The sequence below is a fragment of the Choloepus didactylus genome, chromosome 3 (genome assembly GCF_015220235.1).
Source record: "Choloepus didactylus isolate mChoDid1 chromosome 3, mChoDid1.pri, whole genome shotgun sequence".
Taxonomy (NCBI): domain Eukaryota; kingdom Metazoa; phylum Chordata; class Mammalia; order Pilosa; family Megalonychidae; genus Choloepus; species Choloepus didactylus.
The window spans coordinates 218,863,525-218,887,514 of record NC_051309.1 but is presented as its reverse complement, the minus strand read 5'-3'; the positions used below and the strand labels follow the sequence as shown (position 1 = coordinate 218,887,514).

Genomic DNA, 23,990 nt, shown 5'->3' with positions numbered 1-23,990 from the left:
ATTATGTGTTCTGCTTTGCTAAAGCTCCTGTTATGCAAAATACCAAAAATGGATGGGCTCTTATAAAGGGGATTTATTAGGTTACAAAATTACAGTACACTAAGGCCATAAAAGTGTCCAAACTAAGGCATCAACAAGAGGATACCTTCACTGAAGAAAGGCTGATGGCATCCAGAACACCTCTGTCAGCTGTGAAGACACGTGGCTGGCATCTGCTGGTCCTTTGCTCCTGGGTTTGAGCAAATAGCTTTCTCCAAAATGTCTCTGGGCTTCTGTGTCTCTTAGCTTCTCTCCAGCTCATCATTTGGTTCTCCTGGGGGCATTTCTTTCTAAGAATCTGGGAGTCCTCTCTTAGCTTCTCTGCAGCAAACTCTGGGCTTCACTTCTTAGCTTAGCATCTCCAAACATGCTTCTGTCTGCATCAACCAGCATCTCCAAGCATCTGTGTCTGCTTTTAGCTTCTCTCCAAAATGTCTCTCACACCTTCTCTGAGCTTCTCTGTGTGAGCTCTCTTAAAGTACTCCAGTGAACTAATCACTGGATGGGGCCAGGGGGGTGGGGGGTGTCATACCTCCATGGAAATGATCTAATCAAAAGGTCTCACCTACAGTTGGGTGAATCACATCTCCATACAAACACTCAATCAAAAAGTTCCACCCTAATCAAAAAACTAATAAGTCTTCCCCAACATGATTGCAATAAAGAACATGGCTTTTCTGGGGGACATAATATATCCAAACCAGCATATTATGTTTATATATGTAAATGTATCAGAAGTGTGTGGAAAGATAAGCATTGGATGTTTTTATAATTAATTACATTAATGTGGTTAGTTCTGGGATAGTTGGGGTGATGGAGGGGAGGATGAGCTAAAACTATAACTTATTGTTCTGTATATATATGCTTGAATTTTTAACAGGCAACTATCAATATATTACATGTATTATTTAAAGCTATAAAATTGTGTTTTAAAGAATAAGTTAGTAGTGACATTCAGAGAAGACTGAAATCTGGTTTGTTTGTTTTTTTCATATAAGTAGTCAACTTTGAAGCTGCCAGCTCGAGTATGCAAATCTCCATCTTTAGTGATCTGCTTAATTATAAAGAGTGTTGATAACAAGAGGAAGCAAGGTTTGCTCTCTACAAGTATCACATAGTAGGAATTATTCTTTGTAGACACCAGCAAGGAGAATGGAACTGCATCCTAAGAGGTCCTGAGTATGCTGGATCTGTATGATTTATTATTTAGTTAAAACCTCTAAAGAGGGAAATTAGACCTCAATGTCAACACTGATTTATATTCTCTCATTTCACAATTCAATGTGTGAGTCAGGTGGGTATTGCTGAAAACTAGTTATGGATTTCACCCAAAGACAGGCAATTGTATTTGTATTCAAAATTTCAGTTTCATTCACTCTCTGTGATTTTATTTTTAGCTCTTTTCTTTTATTTAATTTTTATTTATGTATTTTCTTTACCCACACTGACCAGAATGACAGGAGGTAGCTACTTAATATTTATTCATTTTTCATGCATCCCTTTGGTTCAATTCTGAGGTGAGCTGCTTGCAGGTCTTACCCCTTCCCTGCACCATATCCATGTTGAGTTACTAAGCTACTGTCAGTCTCATCCAGAAGGTACATTTTTACTCTCTACATCTGGAAACAAGGGAAAGAAAATTGAGTACACTTTTGGCTTTTACTGTAATTTAGGCTATTTAAGAAGAGGAATGATTCAGCTCTCTGTTGAAATTATGCTGGCTACAGGGATTAAAGAGATTTCATCAATTTCTGCGCCAGCAGTGATGTTCTATGTCTTTAGGAGGGAGTACTAGTGATTTTTAAATGGCAATTTAAAAGGGCACATTCGTAAAACCTAAATCTAAACATAAACTATTTCTTCTCAAAAATATGCCTCCACAAAATGTTCTAAACCATAAAAATATTCTTATCTTTGAATCAGTAATTCCATTCTGGAAGTCTACTCAAAATAAATGAAAACAAACTGTGGGAAAAGCTACATGCACTTAGATGATCACTGGTCAGTATTTCTAACCATAAAAAAATGGAAAACCACTAGAATATACAATAGTAAGGTGATGATTTCATAAAATGTATATATTCAGCCTTACAGTGCTATACAGCCATTACAATGAGTGGAAATGAAAAAGATTTAGTAACATGAGAAATATATGAGTAATTACCAAGAAAGGAAGATGCAAATTAGCATAGCCACTTTGGTTAAAGCAATGCAAAAGTGATGCTGGGGAAAAAGACCAAAAGGAAATGAAAAAGACACCATAATTCTATTTTTCAAAATTTTTATAGTGTGCCCATGCTCTTTGATTAAAAGTATTTATAAACTAATAACGCATATTCATGAAAATGTTTAATTCCTTTTAAGCAAGCAGGAACCTGGAATAAGAGGGTGGATCATATATCCTCATACCAAATCTATAAACTCTCTAGTTATAGTTCCATACCCCTATTCTCTGTGCCAAATTCCCAACACACACACACACACACACACACACACACAATTACACATGTACATACATACACATACCCTATTATATGCACATATATATGCACACACCCTCTCGCACATGCATACATACGTAAACACACCCTATCACACACACACACCCAATCACATATGCACATATATACACCCAGCATATCACACATGCACATACACCACTCTATTACACACATATATGTATACACTATACCATACATGCACCCATGCATAAACATACCCTATCACACACAATCACACATGCATATACACTCACACCTTATAACACACACATATGCATACACCCTATCATACTTGCACCCATGCATAAACACCACCTTTCACACACACACAATCACACATGCATTCACACCCTATAAAACACACATATATGCACACACCCTATCATACATGCACACACATAAGCACATCCTATCACAATGTCACACATGCACATACACACACTATCACACACACATATGGACACACAACACACAACACACACACTCACACTCACACACACACACACACACACACTCTTCCTCAAACAAGAAGCTGGGCCCTGCAGGAATTCATGTGATTCTAGCAAGCTGACATCAGCATGGAAGATAGAATTCTTTTATGCTCCTTTCTTAGGAGAATAATCCTCTTTCTGCTACATCACTCTTCCGGCACCAACCAGCACTATAGCTGTATGAAATGGCAGTATCAACATATGTTTACACCGCCAAAAAAGAACAGAATAGGATCAGCCCAGGCATTTTACCAGCCATTCTCAAATAATCTATCAAATAACATGATTTACTATAAGATTATATAGATTAATCAATTGTTTTCTAGAATACTTAAATGCCCCCAAAAAGTGAGCATTTTCCCTATTACATCCTCATCAAGGATGATGCTATGTCACCATCCCCTCAACCCCCAATGCACACACACACACACACACACACACACACACACATGAACTCCCCAAAGTCTTCTGAATAACTGAATGACTGAGGGAGATGTTGAGGGATCTCTCATGGTTTTATTTTTTAAAAGCAATAACAATAACTAAAAACTAAAATTTACTATCACAACCAGAAATGCACTGAATATTTAATTGCCATTATCTTCTTCAACCCCTCATATTAACCATAGGAGTAAGGAATTATTTGATAAGCCTGATATTACTGGTGAGAAAGATTCAGAGAAGGTAAGCAGTTGTCACAAATTCTCTTAGCTGCAAATGGCAGAGGTTCAATTCATTTGAACCTACAGCTCGAGCTCTTACCCACTGCCCTAACTCCCTCCCACTCCCGTTAAGTTAGGCTCTTTATCAGAGCCACAGTGTACAGTTGGGCAGGTTGTACACTGCATAAGTCTAGAGAGCACTATCTACTTTGTGGTCAATGCTAATGGTATCCCAAAATTTGGGCAGCATATACCCTGACAGCATTATATGGTACCTTCCTGAACCCTCTGGATGTTTCTCTCCTTTGCTCTGTGAATAACCAATGCTTCTATCTTTCTCTTACCAGCTTACCCCATCACATTCATAAAGTTCTCTCCAGCTACTCTTTTCTTCCAAGATATCAATTGACATGTACAAAATAAGATTCAGTCTGGTTGGGATCACAAAACTAACACCCATGAAGTGATACATTGGTCAGCAGAGACTCTCTTATGTTTCTTTAGTAGCCTCCAAAGTGCCAACCCCAGTGCTGGACACAGACAGTGCTTAATAAATGTGCATCAACTGATTGACAGTCTTCTAAGAACACTACTATAAATCACACAGTAAAGTTTTGTAATTGATGTTAAACATACTTCAGACTATCAATTGAAATGCAGTATGGTAGGTGGGATCCACTAAGGAGCAAGGGTAGGTGCTTAGTATCCACTGATGAAAATTTAAATCAAAGTTGGTTTGCTCCATGTCTACAGAGAAGCAAAAAGGAAATGATTTGCACTGATACGAATATTCAATTTGCAATCTCGTGGCCCAACCACTATGTAAATTGTTTAAGATTACTGATTTAAGAGTATATTATCAAGATTCCTAGAATAAATCAAATGTAATGACGAGAATAAAAAGAAGATTGTAAATTCTGCTTGCACTTTTCATATTGTAGCTTTTTGCTTGCAGACATCTGATCAGTTGTATGTATCTGTCAATGTGATCACACATTTACAGATGGCAGAACTAAGATTCAGAGAGGGCTGATTTGTTCAACATGAGTAACGAAGCAGGAGAATGCACTGTCATTCAGTCTTTTGTAAACACTAAGCAGATTTTTTGAAAGAAAAGAAATGAGAGCATTACAGATCTGGGTTCTCCAGTCTTCTCTTACCTCAGTGCCCTATGCTGAGCCAGTTTTAGTAGGAAAGGAAGACACTGAATGGATAATAACTATGGCAGAGAAGTGAAATATAAATCCTTTATTGCATGTACCACAATACACACATGCACACATATGCATGCACTTATTCACACACAAACTCATTGAAACAGAAGCAGCGTAGTTAAGATTTATCAGCTAATAACTACAACCTTCCAACTAGCTACTGACTTCATTTAAGAAAATAAATGGATGCAAAGCCATGCAATTATCTCCAGGACTTGAGCATGACATCCCAGACATTATATGGCACTCTAGAACCCAAGAAAAAGAGGGAGAGGGAAGACAGAAGACTTGGTAAGGGCTCAAGAGAATCCATTTTTCCTATGGCAAACTAAAACCTATCAAGAACTTTGCAGCAGCTTCACTCTTCTAGTAGCAGGTGAGTGTGCAAGGGCTGGCTTGATTCTTTAGTTCTACAATTTTCCTGACACTCAGAACATCAAGTGTGGAAATGGACAAAAGACACATTTCCTTGAATTAGCATGAATCATTTCGCTGGAGATAGAGTAACTACCAGGAATTTTTAGATCCATTTACATGATATTCCACTCATTTTATGCTCCTTCACTTGACTGCGCTAATAACGTGGACCCATACAATTAAAATTTTCATCTTCTCTGAGCTGACATTTTCAAGGATTATATATTGAGACATCTCCCGTGGAGTCAAACACTTAACTTTTCTCTTGCCACAGTTAAGAGTCACTAACTGAGTGTTCACCTCAGAGGGTGCATAAGAAATAGATGGAAATGAACCCAGTATTTTCATGCCACCCCATTTTTTCCTCCAGTTCTTCCATATAGTGAACATTTCTTACGCAAACTTCTGCCCAAGCCCTATGATATAGGAAGGAAAGTGGTGACTATCACTGTTGGATTGTAATTAAGGATACTGAAAAGAAATACCCATGAAAACCCAGGAACCAGTAGCAAACATTTATTTTAGTACTTTTAATTGAGATTTTATTTATTAATCCATTTATTCAGCCAACAGACAGTGAGGATATTTTACTGGGTTCTATGCCAATTCTTGGGGATGGGGAGATAAGATAAAGAATAATAGGTTCTTTCTCACAAGGAGAACACATAAAGGATTGTGTGGTCCGTGACCAAGGTTAAGACAAGAAATATTCAAGAAGAGGCAAAACAATGTGGCCATAGGATAAAGACAGCATCATTTATTGAATTCCTACCGGTCTGTTCCAACATCTTCCCTATATTATTTATTCCTCACCAAAAAAAAATGATATAAAATAAATATTATCCCCATATTATACTTGGGAAAAGAGTAAATTTTTCAACATTGTACACATAATAAACACCAGAAGTGGGATCCAAATGTGAAAATATATTATTCCAATACCATTGCCATTTCTATTACTTTGTGCTGTCCCCCAATAAAAGTGGCATCTGATGGTTTACCCTATCCTCTCTTCCCTAATACAAATATCATATCCTTTTGAGTCATTTGTCAAAGCTTTTCTAGGATCGTAGTGAGGAGAGGTGGAGGAGACGAAAGGCTGAGAAATGAAGTATAGACCTAAAACCATTCCTCAGCTGCCAGGATTAGTTTTAGGTCTATAAATTGATTTAGGTCTATAAATTGATTTAGGTCTATAAATTTCAATTCATTCAAGACCATTCATCTCATAATGAAAGAATACCTCTCTTTGTATTTCTTCTTTATCACTGTTCTCTTCCATCTCATATTTATGCTCTCATGAGAGTATACGAGCAATCTATTACTACAGTGCTATTGCTTAACAAACATCTCAGAAATTCAGGGGCTTAAAATAATAAGCAGTTAGTTAGCTCCAATGCCTAAATCAGTGATTTAGGCTGGGCTCAGCTGCACCCTAACATGTCTGGAGTTTGCCAAGGGGTGGTGGGTCTAGGGTGACCACATCTAGGATGTCTGTAAGAACTTGGCCTTGTTGCATGTGCCTCATCCTCCCACAGACAGATCTGGTACGTTCTCATGGCTAAGGCAGAGAAGAGCAGAAGTGGAAATGTCCCCTGCTAGCATTGCAACTGCTAGCATGCTGTTGGTCAAAGAAAGTGATACAGTCAAACAGAAATAAAGGGTGGTTAAAAAAAAAAAAAAAAAAAAAAAAATGCACCTCTGTGCCAGTTTGAATGTATTATGTCCCCCAAACACCATTATCTTTGATTTAATCTTGTATGGGCAGACGTTATCAGAGTTGATCAGATTGTAATTCTCTAAGCGCTTCTTTGGAATGCGCCCCACCCAGCTGTGGGTGATGACTCTGATTGGATAATTTCCATGGAGGTGTTGCTCCACCCATCCAAGGTGGGTTTAAGTTGATCAGTGGAGCCATATAAATTAGCTGACATAACAGAAGGAACTGAGTGCAGCTGTGAGTGACGTTTTGAAGAGGAGCAAGCTTGCTAGAGAGGAATGTCCTGGGAGAAAGCCATTCTGAAACCAGAACTTTGGAGCAGATGCCAACCATGTGCCTTCCCAGCTAACAGAGGTTTTCCAGACGCCATGGGCCATCCTCCAGTGAAGGTACCCAATTACTGATGTGTTACCTTGGACACTTTATGGCCTTAAGACTGTAACTGTGTAGCCAAATAAATCCCCTTTTTATAAAAGCCAATCCATCTCTGGTGTTTTGCATTCCGCAGCATTAGCAAACTAGAACAACCTCTTGGTAGAAAGTTTACAAAGTCACATTGCTAAGAGCATGGATGCAGAGAGAACTGAAGAATCGGGACTATTAAAACAATTTATCTACCACTAGATATAAACAAGTGAACTTCTAACCAGAAGGGTCATATTTTGTAGGGTACATGTACCAATTTCCCTGAGCAAACTTTCTTTTTCAGTGTTCACACAGAGCAGATGAAAAAGCAGCTTAAAGAGGATATAGTGGACTCTGTCATTTTACTGATCCATCCCTCCTTGAAATTTTCTACCAAAGTTTTTACTTACTATCATGGAACCATCATTCTCTCTCTCATCCAAGTAGTTAAACCGAAGATTTAGTAACTATGTTAGTTTCCTAGGGCTGCAGTAACAAATTATCATAAACTGGGTGGCTTAAAACAACAGGAATTTATTTTCAAAGTTATGGATCCTAGAAATCCAAAATCAAGGTGTTGGCAGGGTTGGTTGCACTCCATACCTCTCTCTCCTGGCTTCTGGTGGCTGCCAAAGTCCTCTGTGTTCCTTGTCTTGTAGACATTTCACATCCAGTCTCTGTCTCCATCTTCACATTGTGCTCTTTTGTGTGTCTTCTTCCCTTCTCTTTTCTTATAAGGACATTTGTAATTGGATTAGAGCTGATTCTTATCCAGAATGATCCTATCCCAACATCCTTAACTTGATTGCATCTGCAAACACCCTTTTTCCAAATACAGTCAAAATCACAGGTTTGGGTGGACATATCTTTGGAGCAACCAACATTCAGCCCACTGCAGTAAACAAAATTTTAAGATTCTTCAGTTACAATTTCTCACACGGAATAACGTAATTATAAATAAGCAATCATCGTTTCCAAAATGTATTAAAGTGTAACTATATGCCAACCTCTGTATTAAGTTGTATTTTCTCTTTAGTGAGATATTTCATTATTATCCCAATTTTGTAGGTGAGGAAATTGAGACCTAAAGCTAAATTTGAACTCAAGTCTGTCTAATTCAACATGTTCTTAATCTTAATCTCAATCCCATTACCGTTGGTGTGAACCCATTTTAAATAGGACCTTTGGAAGATGTTGCCGTTAGTTAAGGTGTGGCCAACTGAATCAGGATGAGGCTTAATCCTATCACTGGGGGATTTATAGAGAAAAAAAAAAAAATGTGGAGGAACAAGAAGACAGAATTCAGCAGAACCCGGAAGAAAAATGAGAGGACACTGCCATGGGCCATGGGACAAGAGGCAGGAATACAATCCAAGTAATCCCGAGGATCACTGGCTCAAGCTCAAGAATGTTATAGACTTTGAAGACGAAGCATCCCCTACAGATGGCTCTATCTTGGACTTCTCCTAGCTTCAAAACTGTAAGCCAATCAATTCCTGTTGTTTAAGCCAATCCATTATATCATATTTGCCATAGCATCCTGGAAAACCAAGACACCATCCTTCAAAGCTGAACACAGAGCATATTTTATGAGAGATACTCTGATCCATTTTCACAACTTAGAAAATCAGTTTGAATCTCGGCTGGAAGCGCTCACTGACTATGGATAAGGTAGCCCAGATCAAGAAAGTGACACTCCATGTATAGAATATTGCTGTTCCCCTATAGAGTTAAAAAAAAAAAAAAAAAAAGACTGGAAAAAGACAAAAGAAAAGTTCCAATGAATTATCTCTGCATGAGTAGTTGGATTTGGTAAAACATTGTTTTATTTTTCCTTTTAAGTGCCTCTTTGTTCAAACATATATGGCCCATCAGTCTGTCACCCTCTTCCAAAATGAGTTGACAGGAAAGAGAAGAGTCAAAGGATGTCTCTAATGGGGTACCAAATTAGCACATGGAAAAAACAAACATGTCCTGCTCATTATGAATTGTTAATGGCCTGTTTACTGCTGAAGCTGTCACAGAAAACAAGAGAGTCTAGTAAGTTGATAATTTATTTCAGACTGTAGAATTAATTAGGAAGACAGTTAAATAATTGTGAGAAAGCAAAAAATACGTTTGGACGTTTTGTTTGTTTAACTCAGTGTGGTTTATATGGTGTGTGGGTACTGCATGAGAGGAAAAATAGAAGGAACAGGCTGAAAGCTAATAAACTTTCTAGATATTTCTGCATTATTAGGTTTTGATCAAGTTCACTTTCTGTCAACCCCTTCAAAGAAATCTCAAGCATCAGACAACAGTAAACTGCATTAATCTCTAAGAATATTTAAATGATTTTATAGTTCACGTAAGAGATGGTGGGCAAATATATAGTGACTGGCTTTATTCTTGCCACATTTTGAGGTTAAATGATGAATAAGCGATTTTTCACTTTTGCATTTACCATTTGAATATCAACAATGAAAAGAAATAGTACTATAAGTATATTTTAGGGAAACTGTCTTTATAGACTGCAAGTCACTTGAAAGATTTTTAATGAATAATAAGCTTTAAATAGAAATAAAAATCTACGAAATAGCATTTTCCATGCTGGAATTTTAACTGTCATATCAGTTTCAATAGCTATTCCCATGCCTTTATACTCACCAATAGTAATAAAGAAAATGTTTGGTGATCTGGTTATAGGAAATAGTTCCTTATAACAAGCAGTGTGGCATAGATTGGACTTGGTTATGCTCTGTACTCATGACACAGAACTCTACTTGGCATAGTTGAGGGTTCTTTCCAACTATGCCTTTTACGTTCTCTACTAGGGAAAAATCGTCATTGTGGAAACATATACCAAAAACTTAGAAAAATATATATATAGTACTTGAAAAGGAAAGTAAAAATTTGGATTACATAGTGGACACATTTTTTTCTTTTGTAAAATCACTACAGAGAATCTACAGGCATGAGAAACAAAATCTTGAAAAATTACATTCCTACTCTAGAAAGCATAATGATATACCATTAAAGATTCCTTTACCACTGCCAAAATGGGTCTTCACCCTGACTTCTCACTGTTCTTTTCCTACCTGCTCTTATGTGAGGAGGAATCAGAAAAAGTAGAAGACAGCCTTAAAAAGTGCCTTATGCTAAGACATGATTTGGATAGTTTCATATATGTATAAATAACATAAAATCACCACCAGCATCATTATCTTCTTGGAAGGAAAAACATTAGACTTTCCTGATACTGCCTGTCTGCAACTTCGGATTCCCTCATCTGTAACCAGCCAGACCCGAGATCAGGTCTCCAGGCTTCAGTGCAGACACTGCCAGGAGGATCTCAGGATTTGAGGACTAGAAGAATGCTGAGAAATGGCCAAGTTGCCAAAAGAGAATCCCCATTATGCAAACTGGTTTGTTGTTTGAAGTACATGATAGGGGAAGAGACTGGCAGAAAGGAAAACTGAAGCTCAAGGGCAAGACACGAGCCACTATAGCTGAATTGCCTCAGGTTCCATCTTCCTCATGAGCACATGGCCTTCGTGCATTTGGAGAAGTTGAGAACTAAACCTACTACTGGTATGAATCCAGAAACCCCAGCTGTAAAGAGGAGGACAAATGGAGATGCTAGGAATCCACAATGTTGGAGAAGTTCCCTGGCCTGAACAGAAATCTTAGCAGGGACTTTAGAGCCAGTTCCCCTTCTTTACTACATCAAACAGTACATATATTTTCAGAAAGGTAATTACAGATGCAAGTCCCCATCATTTGGTTGGCAGAGAGAACATTATGTGTTCATAAGTCACTGCCTGAAAACAAATACTGCTGAAAAGAAGTCAAAGTGGAAGAGAAAGAGGCAATCAGGAGCTATTTTGGGTTTTGTTTTTAATTTGTCAGGCTTCCGTGGGGGAATGGGATAGAGATGGGAAGCTTCCACAAGGCTGGTAAGTGCTTCCTCTAAGCACTAGAAATATCAGGGCACTCAAGAGGGATCAGATCAGCTGGAAGCCACCCAACAAAACTGTGTGATTTAGAATTTCACTAGCCTGAAGTTACTAGACTGGACGATCTCTCAAATTCCCTTTACTACTCTACTTCTAGAGCCACCCAGTTATCTGGTCTGGAATCCATCATGTCCTTGGGCCTGGCCCGTATTTGTAGAAGTCATTTGGATAAAAAGCAGACCTGGAAGCTGTAGTTCCCCAAGACAGGAGCTCTCAAAAATCTGCCAGCAGATGGGCACGGGCCCATGAGTTCAGTTACCATCAGTCCTTTCTGGGGAAGGCTAATCATTATTTTAGATTGTTTCTTTCTTATTTTTGTATTAAGAAGACCATTTTTTATTAACCTTTTGATAGAATACAGTAGGGTTTTTATTGTTATTTTTCCAAAGTCCAATATTTAACAAGTATAAAATGGCAGCACTCTTTTTAGCCCCTCCTAATTTCCTTTCCTTCCTTCCTTCCTTCCTTCCTTCCTTCCTTTTCCTTCATTCCTTCCTTTCTTTCTCTCTCTTTCTCCCTCTCTCTCTCCCTCATCTATCTATTGATCGATCTATCTTTTTAATGCATTTGGTCTATAAAATCCCAAAGAATAGTATCCACTCTCCAAGAATATTTCTGTGGTTACTTAGAGTCATAAAGAGAGCACACATCACCATTCATTCACTCATGAACAAATATTTACTGAGCATATACCCTGCACCAGGCACTGTTCTAGACACTTGCTGTATATGTGTTACCAAAATATAAGATAAAACGTCCTGCTGTCTTGGAGCTTATTTTCTCATTGGGAGGAGACAGATAATAAATAGCAAATATAATAAATAAGCAATTAGGTTGTATACTAGAGGTACATGGGTCTTGAAGGAGAGGCTATAACATCTGAATTCAATTCATTTTGAATCACATTTGTTGAGCATCTTCCTACACCAGACCCTGCAGTCTAGCTCGATTGACTTAGAGATGAATAAGGCAGAGCTCCATTCTTCAAGGCATTCACTTTATAATGCAGAATAGGAAATAGTACACTGTTTCCCACCCTAGATTATTAGTTCTTTGATTTTAAGGCTTAATAAGTGGATTTTTAAAATCTTCATGAGTTTCATAGCAGTGGTACATCCTAGTTGTTAGAACTGTACAAACACATGTATTGTGTGGTCTCTGCACTTCTGCCATCCATAGTTACTTTTTATTTTTCCTGACTGAAAGCTTAGCCCCAATTTTAGTCCTCTCAACCCATAATTCAGGTATCTGGCTTATAAAATGTAGTGTGCAAAGACATAGACATTGAAATAGGATATACCAGACAGTGCACAAGCCAAATAACCCCATTTGGGGCCCCATGAAATTGCTCTGCTCACTCCAGGAATGTGTGTTTCAAAGCTTCATTTTGCTTTTAGAGACAAGGGACAGTTCTGTGAATATGCATATTAGGAACCCAGTTCAAAGCCTAAAATGAAGAATGTTTAAAAATTAAATGAGCTCTCCTTGAATCAGGTTCTGTTACCGAATCAAGTTTTAGAAGGTACATAAATGGTTATGTTTTCCCCCAAAATTGCTGCGTAGGTGGGAGATCACAGAGAGATGATGCAAATGAGCTGGCAGTTTAGAGCAAATTAAAAAACAGTGTCAGATATTAACATGCAAAATGCCAATACTGCATATGTACAACAATGAATGGAATATTGAATAGGATTTTTTATTTTTATTTGACTGCCAGCTTATGGCAGTGGGTATTTCACAAACTGGTAGACAGGAGGAGAAAATGAGGAGATGCTATTCCAATTGCTTAGCCCATAAGACCCATCAGGTTCCTGCTTCTGGTGAAAGCAAATTATATGATAGAAAGAGAAGTGGCACAAATGAAAGAGACCTTAACAAATGGAGCTGGGAGAGAGCCAAATTTTGTATGCAAGGGGTGTTTGGGGGAATCAAACCTTCTGGCAGTTTGGTTGTGTTTATCCCAAAATGTTTGGGGGGAGCAGGGAGGCAGAGTGTATTTGCATTTTGTAAGCAAATGATAATAATAGGCTTCTGAGAGATATAAATCAAAGAAGATTGAATAAAAACAGAAAAATCTGAATATGCATGGTTTGACCCTCTTCCACCCTCTGAAGCGGAGGTTCTCAGATGATAGGGTAGGTGGCACAGGCAGTTAGCATTAGCATGTTCTAATTCTATATAGGGAATGATCAGGGCCTCTTGATATACTCCATTACCAGGTTGGATTTCTGGTTGGGGGATACACTGGGATCTGTGGTTATTTGTGAACATCCCTTTCCCCCTGTACTTTCCTTGGCCACCCCATTACTCCACCTGCCAAACTGCAGTTTGGATATCTGATGATGAGGCTGTTACACCCACTTCTTCTCAGCACCTTCCTATTCAAAAATAACAGGGCTTTTGAGTCAATAAACTTGAGCTTGCCCTCAGACATCATGTGGACATAATAATTGCTTCATATTGATTTTAGTAAATAAACCCATTATACCAGGCAATCTGTTGATCTAATTCGATAGAAAAGACATATAGACACATTACAAAATTTTTTTGACATAGATAAAGTGAGATTTTCTGAATCAACAATAGGAAAAAGTTTATCAAAGCTTATTTGGTTCATTGAGTCCTTAATTCCACATTTAATAAATATTTATTAAATGTGCAGGCACTACCCAGGCTGGCAATTTCCTTTTTTTTTTTTTAATTTTAGGTTAGTTGTAATTATTCATAGGTGCTTGAAAATACTCCATCTCCCAAAACTAATCAATGAGAATTATATATTGTTCTTTGATCGTCTGCAGTTTAATTCCAAATAACCTGCTCTCCACCTTGCACGTTGGTGGTGACCAGACATATTGCGATTCTGCAGAGCAACAATTTTACACAAGTCTCAGGACTTGCCTCTGAGGTCAGTATGTAAAATAAGTTCCACTTAGCAGAAATGGAAGGACCTCACAGGTGTGTCAACCTCAAACTTCACTCTTTAAAAATGTTTCAAGAATAATTTTTGCATTTCTTTTCAAAGTAATATATAAAAACAGTTTAAAACACAAAACAATAATAAACATGAGTTTATAATGAAAATCAAAAATCCATTGCCCTTACTGTTATCCATTCCAAGTCCTGTACCCCAGAGAGAACCACATTGATCTGTTTCTGCTTTTCTGTTCCCTCTGGTGCTTGTACATGTTACTCAATAATATTTCTAGATTGCCCTCTTCATCCATCCATCCAACCAGTCATTCTAGAAATATGTGCTTACTGGTGCCAGCACTTTTCTAGGAACATAAATTAAGAAGTATTTAAAATCGTACCTATTTGACCTATTCTTGAAAATGTGTTGGAACCTCTTTGTTGATAAGGTTCTATTCATTCTCTTAGTTATTATGGATTTATAGCTTCTGAAGACCAATGTAATTTTTTTTAAATTCAGTTTTATTGAGATATATTCATATACCATACAGTCATCCATGGAGTACAGTCAACTGTTCACAGTACAATCTTATAGTTGTGCATTCATCACCCCAATCTATTTTTGAACATTTTCCTTACACCAGAAAGAATCAGAATCAGAATAAAAATAAAAATAAAAAAGGAACACTCAAATCAGCCCCCCATCCCACCCTATTTTTCATTTAGGTTTTGTGCCTATTTTTCTACTCATCCATCTATACACTGGATAAAGGGAGTGTGATCCACAAGGTTTTCACAATCACACTGTCACCCCTTGTAATCTATATTGTTATACAGCCATCTTCAAGAGTCAAGGCTACTGGGTTGGAGTTTGGTAGTTTCAGGTATTTACTTCTAGCTATTCCAATATATTGAAACCTAAAAAGTGTTATCTATAAAGTGCATAAGAATGTCCACCAGAGTGACCTCTCAACTCCATTTGAAATCTCTCAGTCACTGAAGCTTTATTTCTTTTCATTTTGCATCCCCCTTTTGGTCAAGAAGATGTTCTCAATCTCATGATGCTGGGTCCAGATTCATCCCTGGAAGTCATATCCTGCATTGTCAGGGAACTTGACATCCCTGGGAGTCAGGTTCCATGTAGGGGGGAGGGTAGTGAGATCACCTTCTGAGGTGGCTTAGCTAGAGAGAGAGGGCCACATCTGAGCAACAAAGAGGCACCCAGGGGGGAGACTCTTAGGCACAATTATAAGAAGGTTTAGCCTCTACTTGCAGTAACAAGTTTCATAGGGGCCAGCCCCAAGACAGAGGGCTCAGAACATCAAGCTATCAGTCCCTAATGTTTGTGAGAACATCAGCAACAATCTAGATGAGGAAGTCCAACACCTCTGCATCCTCCCCAGCTCCTCAGGGTGGCCCTGAATATATATATATTTTTAGACCAATATAATTTTAAGGGGCTCTGAGGAAAGAGGGAAGATAAGCATTGCTGACAGTCCACTATTTCTAACAGGCATGTCCTGATATTCTGTTTATGGATACTCTTTGAATGCATAAGAACCTGGAAAGAGATGAGCTCACTTTACCATGAAAAAGTTTAGAGGAAACATGGAAAGGTGGAAAAGCACCAGACTTGGAGTTAGATCACATCCATTGTCACATTGGTAACCAGAGCATTGGCAAATATAATGAGCTAACATCATTATTTATTACTATATTTGATGTAGTTAATATTCCCTTAGCTCATTCCATTTGCCAAGCACTGTGAATGCTGCACTGACTTTCCCATTTAAGGAAGATATTAATATTACCTCATCTTTCAGATGAAACTAAGACCTAGAGAAGTAATATAATTTTCCCACCACTTCAAGGCAGAACTGAAATCCAAATCTGTGTCTAGAGCCCATGCTCTTCTCATGCTGCCCTTTCAGTTAAGGTGAATCAGTAAACATTGGTTGAAGTTCTACTCTTTTCCACTCTTGGACTCACCTCAGATTCCAGCCATGTCTGGGTAGGAAGTTCCTAGCAGGCTCCAACCCCTGATTCGCATCATGCTGACAGCTTCTCCCCTCAAGCATGTGCCATGTCCTTTCTAACACCAGCAGCTGCTAGCTCTGTCTTTGCTCATGTGTAGCTGGGAAGTGTGTGAGTTAACATCCTGGAGTCCGTCTTCAATAGCTGGAGGGCAGAAGCTGCTGGACCAATGTTCCCACCTCCCCTGCTTTGAACAGACAACTCTAAGAAACCTTCTCCAGACCTCCCGGAAGGTCACGTGCTATCAGGCCCCTATGGTCCATGGCAGCAACTTCTGAAACACATTCTTGTATTGGCTTTTCCTCGTTCCCTGTCTCGCTTTCTCAGCCTCTCATTCCTGCTCCTTAGGATCACTTACCAAATAAACTACTTGTACAAATGCCCTTGTCCCTAGGAATGTTTTCAAGGAAACCCAAGTTAAGACTTATGGTAAAGAGTACCCTGATATAATTTGATAAGTGCTAAGACAGGGAGTGATGTGATAACATACAGTGAGGTGTATTTAGGCAAATGAAGATAGGTGGCATCAGAGACTTCTTCTAAAGAAGGTGGTACCAAAAAGATAAGTACAATTATGTAAAGAAGGGAGGTGTGTCAGTTTGGATGTATTATGTCTCCCAAAACGGCATGTAGTTTAATGCAGTCGTGTGGAGTCAGATGCATTAGTATTGATTAGGTTGGAACTTTTGGATCAAATTGTCTCCATGAAGATGTGACAACTATAAGCGATAATTCTGATTGAATTATTTCCATGGATGTGTAGCCCCACCCATTCAGCAACGGTTTTAATTAAATCACTGGAGCCCTATAAAAGCTCAGACAGAAGGAATTCAGTGCTGCAGCCAAGAGAGACATTTTGAAGCTGGCCATTGAAAGTAGAATTTTGCTACTCCAGAGTTTGCCCTGGAGAAACTATGAGAAATACTCCCAGACGCCTAGAGAGAAATGTCCTGGGAGAAAGCCATGTTGAAATACAACCTGGGAGCAAAGGAAGTAGATGTCAGTCACGTGCCTTCCCAGACAACAGAGGTGTTCCAGACACCATTGGCCATTCTTTTGTGAAGATACCCTATTGCTGACACCTTAGGTTGGACACTTTTATGGCCTTAAGACTGTAACTTTGAAACCAAATAAACCCCCTTTCTAAAAGCCAATTCATTTCTGGTATTTTACATAATGGAAGCACTAGCAAACTGGAACAGAGGGCTTCACCTGGAAAGAACTTTATGAGTAAAACAGAATAAACCATGCAATATGAACATTTTTTCATTCATTCATTATTTCAGTAATTATTTATTGACTGGCATACATGCTAGGATATAGCATTTAAACAATGTCCCTGCCCCCATGGGGCTCATGGAAAAAGACTAACAACCGATGAAAAAAAAACCTGTCATAGGCTGACAGGAGCATGCGTGGTGTTCTCAGGAGATGGTAAGTGGACAGTGAGTGGGTAAGGGTAGAGAAGGAGGAAAGTAAGCCAAGGCTCAATAGGGCTTCCTAGGTAAGGTAAAGACTGTCCATGTCTAGGGCTGCCTAGAAACATTTCATCACCTTTCCTGGGATTCAGTTCCCTCCTACAATGAGGAAATTGGAAATTTACAAGGTCTTTTGTAATTCTAACATCCCACATGTCCTACAATTCAAACCCATTGGCAACTTGGGATTAAGCCCCATGATAGCCCTGTTTTATGATGTTTCTTTGGAAGCTTGAATTGTTCATGGGAAGAAGATCTCTTACTCAAGTAAATTTTATGAAAGTGCTGTATTGTCCTTCAAAGAGTAAATAACAAATATGAGTGTACTTAAACTGTAACCTACTCTGCTGTGACTTGAAGTCTGAACTCTGAAATATGACCCACTCAAACGGGGCTCCCCCAGGGCTTTTCCATCATGGCTCAAAGTAGAAGCTCACTTCTCGCTACTCCTTTTATATTTCTAGTCTCAAGGTGATTAAAGACAGAGAGCATTGTTTCTGGGCTCACTCTAAGCCCTGGGTTTAAGGACACGCCTACCACACAGAGCCAGTTTTGTTGGAGGAAAAGTCATTCAGAGACTACAGAGGCAAGTAGTAGCCAGGTTTTCTGGGTGCGCTGATCTTCAACTGTGGCTGGGACAGAACCTTTCTGGATAGTTTCTGATAGGTATTACAGTGCTGACTGTCTCCATTAAATAATGAGAGCAAAATGCAGGGTTCACTTCCTTTCAAGTTAGAAAGGGCAAATGGACCGAATGACAGCTCGGCAAAATGGAAATGAGACAAATTTGTAATAACATCTGGGCTTGACTCCTGGTTCTTCCACCTTCAGTCTACACAACCTTGAGTGTGTTGCAACCTCTTTGATATCAGGCCCATTGGCTATTATGCCTTAGATAATAATATTCAAATTATATAGCCATTAAAAGAATCATAATAAATGCACATGAAAATCTAAACATGGCTGGCATTTAGTAACCCTAGGCAAATAGTAGCTTCTGCTGTTATCACTACTGATAATGAAGACGATTACTGCCATTATTACTTGTATCTTCCCACAGGAAAGTAAAATTTACCAGATCCTGAGAAAAAACCTCTCCTTTGAGCTCTGCCTGTCCATGATGACATACTGCATAATAATCCAGGGCTCTACCATGCATGTATATTCTTTTTACTTTGGCTTGAAGTTTTAAGCTGCTTACAACATGTGGAATTCAAAGCTGCAGGCACATGACTGTCAGAACTGTCAGGAAGATTAACAACTGGTATTTGAGAAGAAAACAGTAGGCAGTTAAGGAGCTGTTCCTGGAGTATGATTTATGAACATTTTCATGACAAGACCATGGTTTTGATGAGAAAACGGTACACATTTCATGAAACTCAACTACATGGGTGTTTCAATAAACAAGTTGGTTTTGACCAGTAGTTGATAATCCTAGACCTAGAGCATCCCTGAGAATAAACAGTCAAAGGAGGATACCAGAGTGATATAGAGGCAACCCTGAGGTCCTCTCTAACTGAATAAACTTTTTGTCTCCCCTATTTTATATGTCATCTGAACCACAGGTGGACCCTTCATTTATATTTTATGGAGGTATCAATTTATCAGCCTCAAGTCATGCCTAGTAGAAAGTACCCAGTTATTTTATTATGTGTGGCTGTAAAATAATTGATATATTAAAGATAAAAAAGGCTCATAAAACTGTATTTAATGTATGAAGGCACAAGAGAAAGAAAGGGTTTAAAGTTATAGTTCACCACTATGATCATAAGAATTATTCAGTCATTAAAAAGGCTTAGTCCCACAGGATTCTAACTAGAATTTATTTAATGTGACAATGAACTAGTGCCTTAAGGAAGTAATATACACACACGTATCTAATTTGTACAGTATTTGATTCTGGTGGTAATTGTTTACAACTACTTTATGCTTTCATTTTTAAATGTGTTTGATTTGAGCTCTTTTTGCTTTTCTGAGAGCCTATTGTGTAATAAGAAAACTTGAACTAATTTGGGGATGGGGTGTTGTGGGTTTCTCCATCACCCTTCACCACATGGCCTTTAGCATCTATCAGGGGCTACCTGACTTGGACCTAAGTTTTCTCCTGCCCTCTGCTTCAGCCATATTATTCACCTGCTGCCTTCCACGCCACAGAAGCAGCTGCAGCCTAAACCAGGTGCACTCACCGGAATAACTTGATAGAGAAGATTATATCTAAACAAGGATCAGCTATTAAGTTTCATCAAGCCACATTTTTGCTCTAGTTCATTGAAACAGCAGGTGAGCGAGACTGGGTTGCTGGCTGAAGAAAAACATATTAAGAAGGCTTAAACTTCAAGCAAGCATGGATATAGAAGTGTCGTTGGTGATAAAAATCTAGCCCGCAGGACATTTCTACAGCTATAATCTGGATGATTGAAATGGACATTTCTATTTTAGGTTTAACACAGAGGATTTCATGCCTCAAGGGGTACTTTTGAATCCCTGAGACAGTACCCAGCACTACTGAAAAATGTCTCTACATGTTATGTAGCTACATGGAATCTGATGGAAATATTTAGAACATACGTCTTCAGCAATGGGTTCTTGTCTGCCGCAAATATATCAAAATGACTATACTTGGGCAAAATGGGAGAAAGGAAAGGAAGTGACAGTTTTAAGAAGATTAAAAAACCAACCAACTGTTAGGAAGATTAAAAAAGAGAGAGCCAGGAGGATCATTTATAAAAAGAAGGATGTAAATTCTTTACAACCTGATTGGTTTTCCCTGGAATTTGCTTACTTTAATGCAACTGCTGTTCCTGAAGGACTGAAAGTCCTTTTTTAATGTGAATAAAGCAGTACTGGGGGTTGGTACAATGTTGATCTTCAGCCTCAGGAGACTATCTTTGAAGACCTAAATAGGTTACAATCGTGAAAATGAGTTTGGCAATCCCTTGTGCAGGGGGTTTCAAGGTGGCTGATTTCTGAATGTTGGGGTGGTTAACGCCCCTACATAGAGTTCTTAACTCTACCTAGCACAACTTCTCTGCTTCCCTTATGTTAACTGTTATCGTCAGTGACTCATTTTAATCAGATGCCCCTTTCTGTAGCAAAAAATTAAAGATATCTTGATGATTTCATTGATTTTCTTCTTGGTGGAGGTACTGACAAAATTTGCATATTTTCTTAAGTTTTCTTTTAACTTTGCCTTCAAATAGAGTAACAAGTCTGATTTATGTATATAAAAAACAATCAGTCCAAGGAATTAGAGTAAATGTAAGCTCAAAATGGTGCTTGAGTTTTATGAACCAAAGTTTGATTGCTAGCAGCATCTAATGGTGAGCTGATGATGACAAAGCATTAGTAATTAGCTCAATAAAGGCAGAGGCAGCATGTGGGACTGAAAAGAGAATGGACTGGGAAGTCACAAGGGTGCAAGCTATTCAAAATTTCTGAGCATTTTCTCAACCATGAAATGGAAATAATATGTATTTCATATTATAGTTTTTCTAATTAAATGAGATAATGTAAGAGAAAGCATTATGTCCAAGAGAAAGTACCATACAAGTCAAAGACATACAGAAAAGGAATATAGAGCAAAACAAATATCACTATGGCCAGTACATGTATTATTAGTAGTTTAAATATTTTTTTAAGTATTTGCTAAGATCATAGATTTTATTTCAATAGGGGTGAATCATAGACAGAAAGCACTTAATATTTGCTACCCACTTTAAAATGCATGTCATTATCCATCAAAGGAATGAGGTAATGAGAGTAGCATCCACCAGTGAAAATCCCTCTACTATAAGGTGTGTGGTCTACTCATAATAGATGTAAAAGCCCAGTTGGTTAGAAGACTCAGTATTAAAAAAAAAAATGCACTTACAGAGTTGGTGTTTGACTATACTATGTAAACTATGACTATACATTTCACAAGGACAGGGATCTTTGAATAGTTTGCTTACTATCTACCCCAATAGCTTGATCTGTTTCTTACACCTAATGTGGACTGAATAAATATTTGTTGATTGCAAATGCAAAATAAGGAAAAATGGAGTCAAATCACACCAGACATCTTTTTGGACACCACTTTTCTGCTCTTTGGAGGCTCAGAAGACTTTAATAAACCACTCAATATTACTCCAACTGGGAACCTGAGCTGGGTATCCCACATCGAGCTCATCCTTCTTTTGTTTGGATTACCTTGGGGGCCAACCTGAGAAAGATTCCTGTTCTGTACAAGATTCAAGCCAGTCCCTCCACAGATGGTTATGTCCTTCCCTACCCTACACATATATGTTAACATTCTTGTTCAAAGCAATCCCCAGTCCATTCCATCATGGGTTAGTTGATCATGGGCATTACTTCCCCAGCCAAGCTCATGTTTGAACAAGAGCACAATGGTTTCTATGGTGCAGAAAAAAATTGACTGAGTAAACTGGCTTTAAAAGGCAATTGTTGACCTACTCTGGATACAGAACATCCAGTCATAGATAAAAACGAGCTGGTGCAGAAAGCCAAACTGGCTGTGCAGGCTGAGTGTTATAATGACATGGCAGGTTGCATGAAGTCTGTAACTGAGCAAGAAGCTGAATTATCAAATGAGGAGAGGAATCTTCTCTCAATTGCTTACAAAACTGTTGTAGGAGCTCATGGTCATATTGGAGGGTCATTTAAAAGATTGAGCAAAAGACAGAAGGTGCTGAGAAAAAATAGCAGATGGCTCAAGAAAACAGAAAATCCAGACAGAGCTAATAGATACCTGAAATGATGTACTGTATCCAATGGAAAAGTTCTTGAACCCCAATGCCTCACAAGCAGAGAGCAAAGTCTTCTATTTGAAAATGAAAGGAGGCTATACTTGCTACTTGGCTGAGGTTGCTGTTGGTGATGACAAGAAAGGGATTGTGGATCAGTCACAACAAGCATACCAAGAAGCATTTGAAATCAGCAAAAAGGAAATGCAACTAACACATCCTATCAGATTGGATCTAGTCCTTAACTTTTCTGTGTTCTATTATGAGATTCTGAACTCCCCAGAGAACGTCTGCTCTCTTGCACAGACAGCTTTTGATGAAGCCATTGCTGAACTCAATACATTGAGGAAGAGTCATACAAAGACAGCACATTAATAATGCAATTACTAAGAGACAACTTGACATTGTGGACATCAGATGCCCAAGGGGATGAAGCTGAAGCAGAAGAAGGAGGGGAAAATTAACCAGCCTTCCGATTTTTTTTACCTCATTCTAAAATTTACACAGTAGACCATTTGTCATCCATGCTGTCCCACAAGCAGTTTTTTTATTGTTGTTGTTTACAATTTATGACAGGTTTATGTTACTTCTATTTGAATTTCTGTATTTCCCATGTGGTTTTCATGTTTCATATTAGACGAGTAGAGCCAGTTAACATTAGAGAGTTATCTGTTTTTCATCTTGAGGCACCCAATATTTTATACGAGTTATAAATGTTTGGCATAGACTTTGAGCACATTGTGGCTTCACAAGGGCCAGGGTTAAAACTGTTTCCATGTCTAAGCAAAGAAAACTGCCTACGTATTGGTTTGTCCTAATGGGGAATAAAAGGGACAATTGGTTCCAGTCAGAAGTATAGTTACTGTGGGTACTTTAAGTTTTGGAGCATTTTCAAGGCTGTGGTAGAAAATAGATGTCCCATGGCTCTTACATGTTAAACCATGTATGTCTGTGTAGTACAGTCTCAATGTGTACACCTTTGACTATAGCTGCAGAAGTGTTCCTTTAGACAAAGTTGTGACCCAATTTACTCCGAAGAAGAGTAGAAATGGTTCACATCCCATTATTTATAAAATTACCTGCTGTTTGCTTTTATTATTTTTGCTATACTCATTTTATTTGTATTTAAATGTTTTAGGCAATCTAAGAACAAATATAAAGAAACGATGTAGTAAAAATGAGTTGCTTGATATCCATTACTTCATGTGTATCAAGCACAGCAGTAAGACAAAAAGACCCATGTATTTAACTTTTTTTAGGTTTTTTGCTTTTGTGATTTTTTTTATACCTGCCTAACATGCATGTGCTGTGCAAATAGATAACGGAAATAACATGACAATGACTAGCCTTGTTTAACGTCTAATGAAATTTTCATGAACAAC

General features: G+C 38.3%; 1 pseudogene; it reads left to right on the top strand.

Moving 5' to 3' along the window:
- The first annotated feature begins 22,319 nt into the window (after nucleotides 1-22,319).
- On the top strand, nucleotides 22,320-23,072 carry LOC119528995 (annotated as a pseudogene).
- The last annotated feature ends 918 nt before the right edge of the window (nucleotides 23,073-23,990 follow it).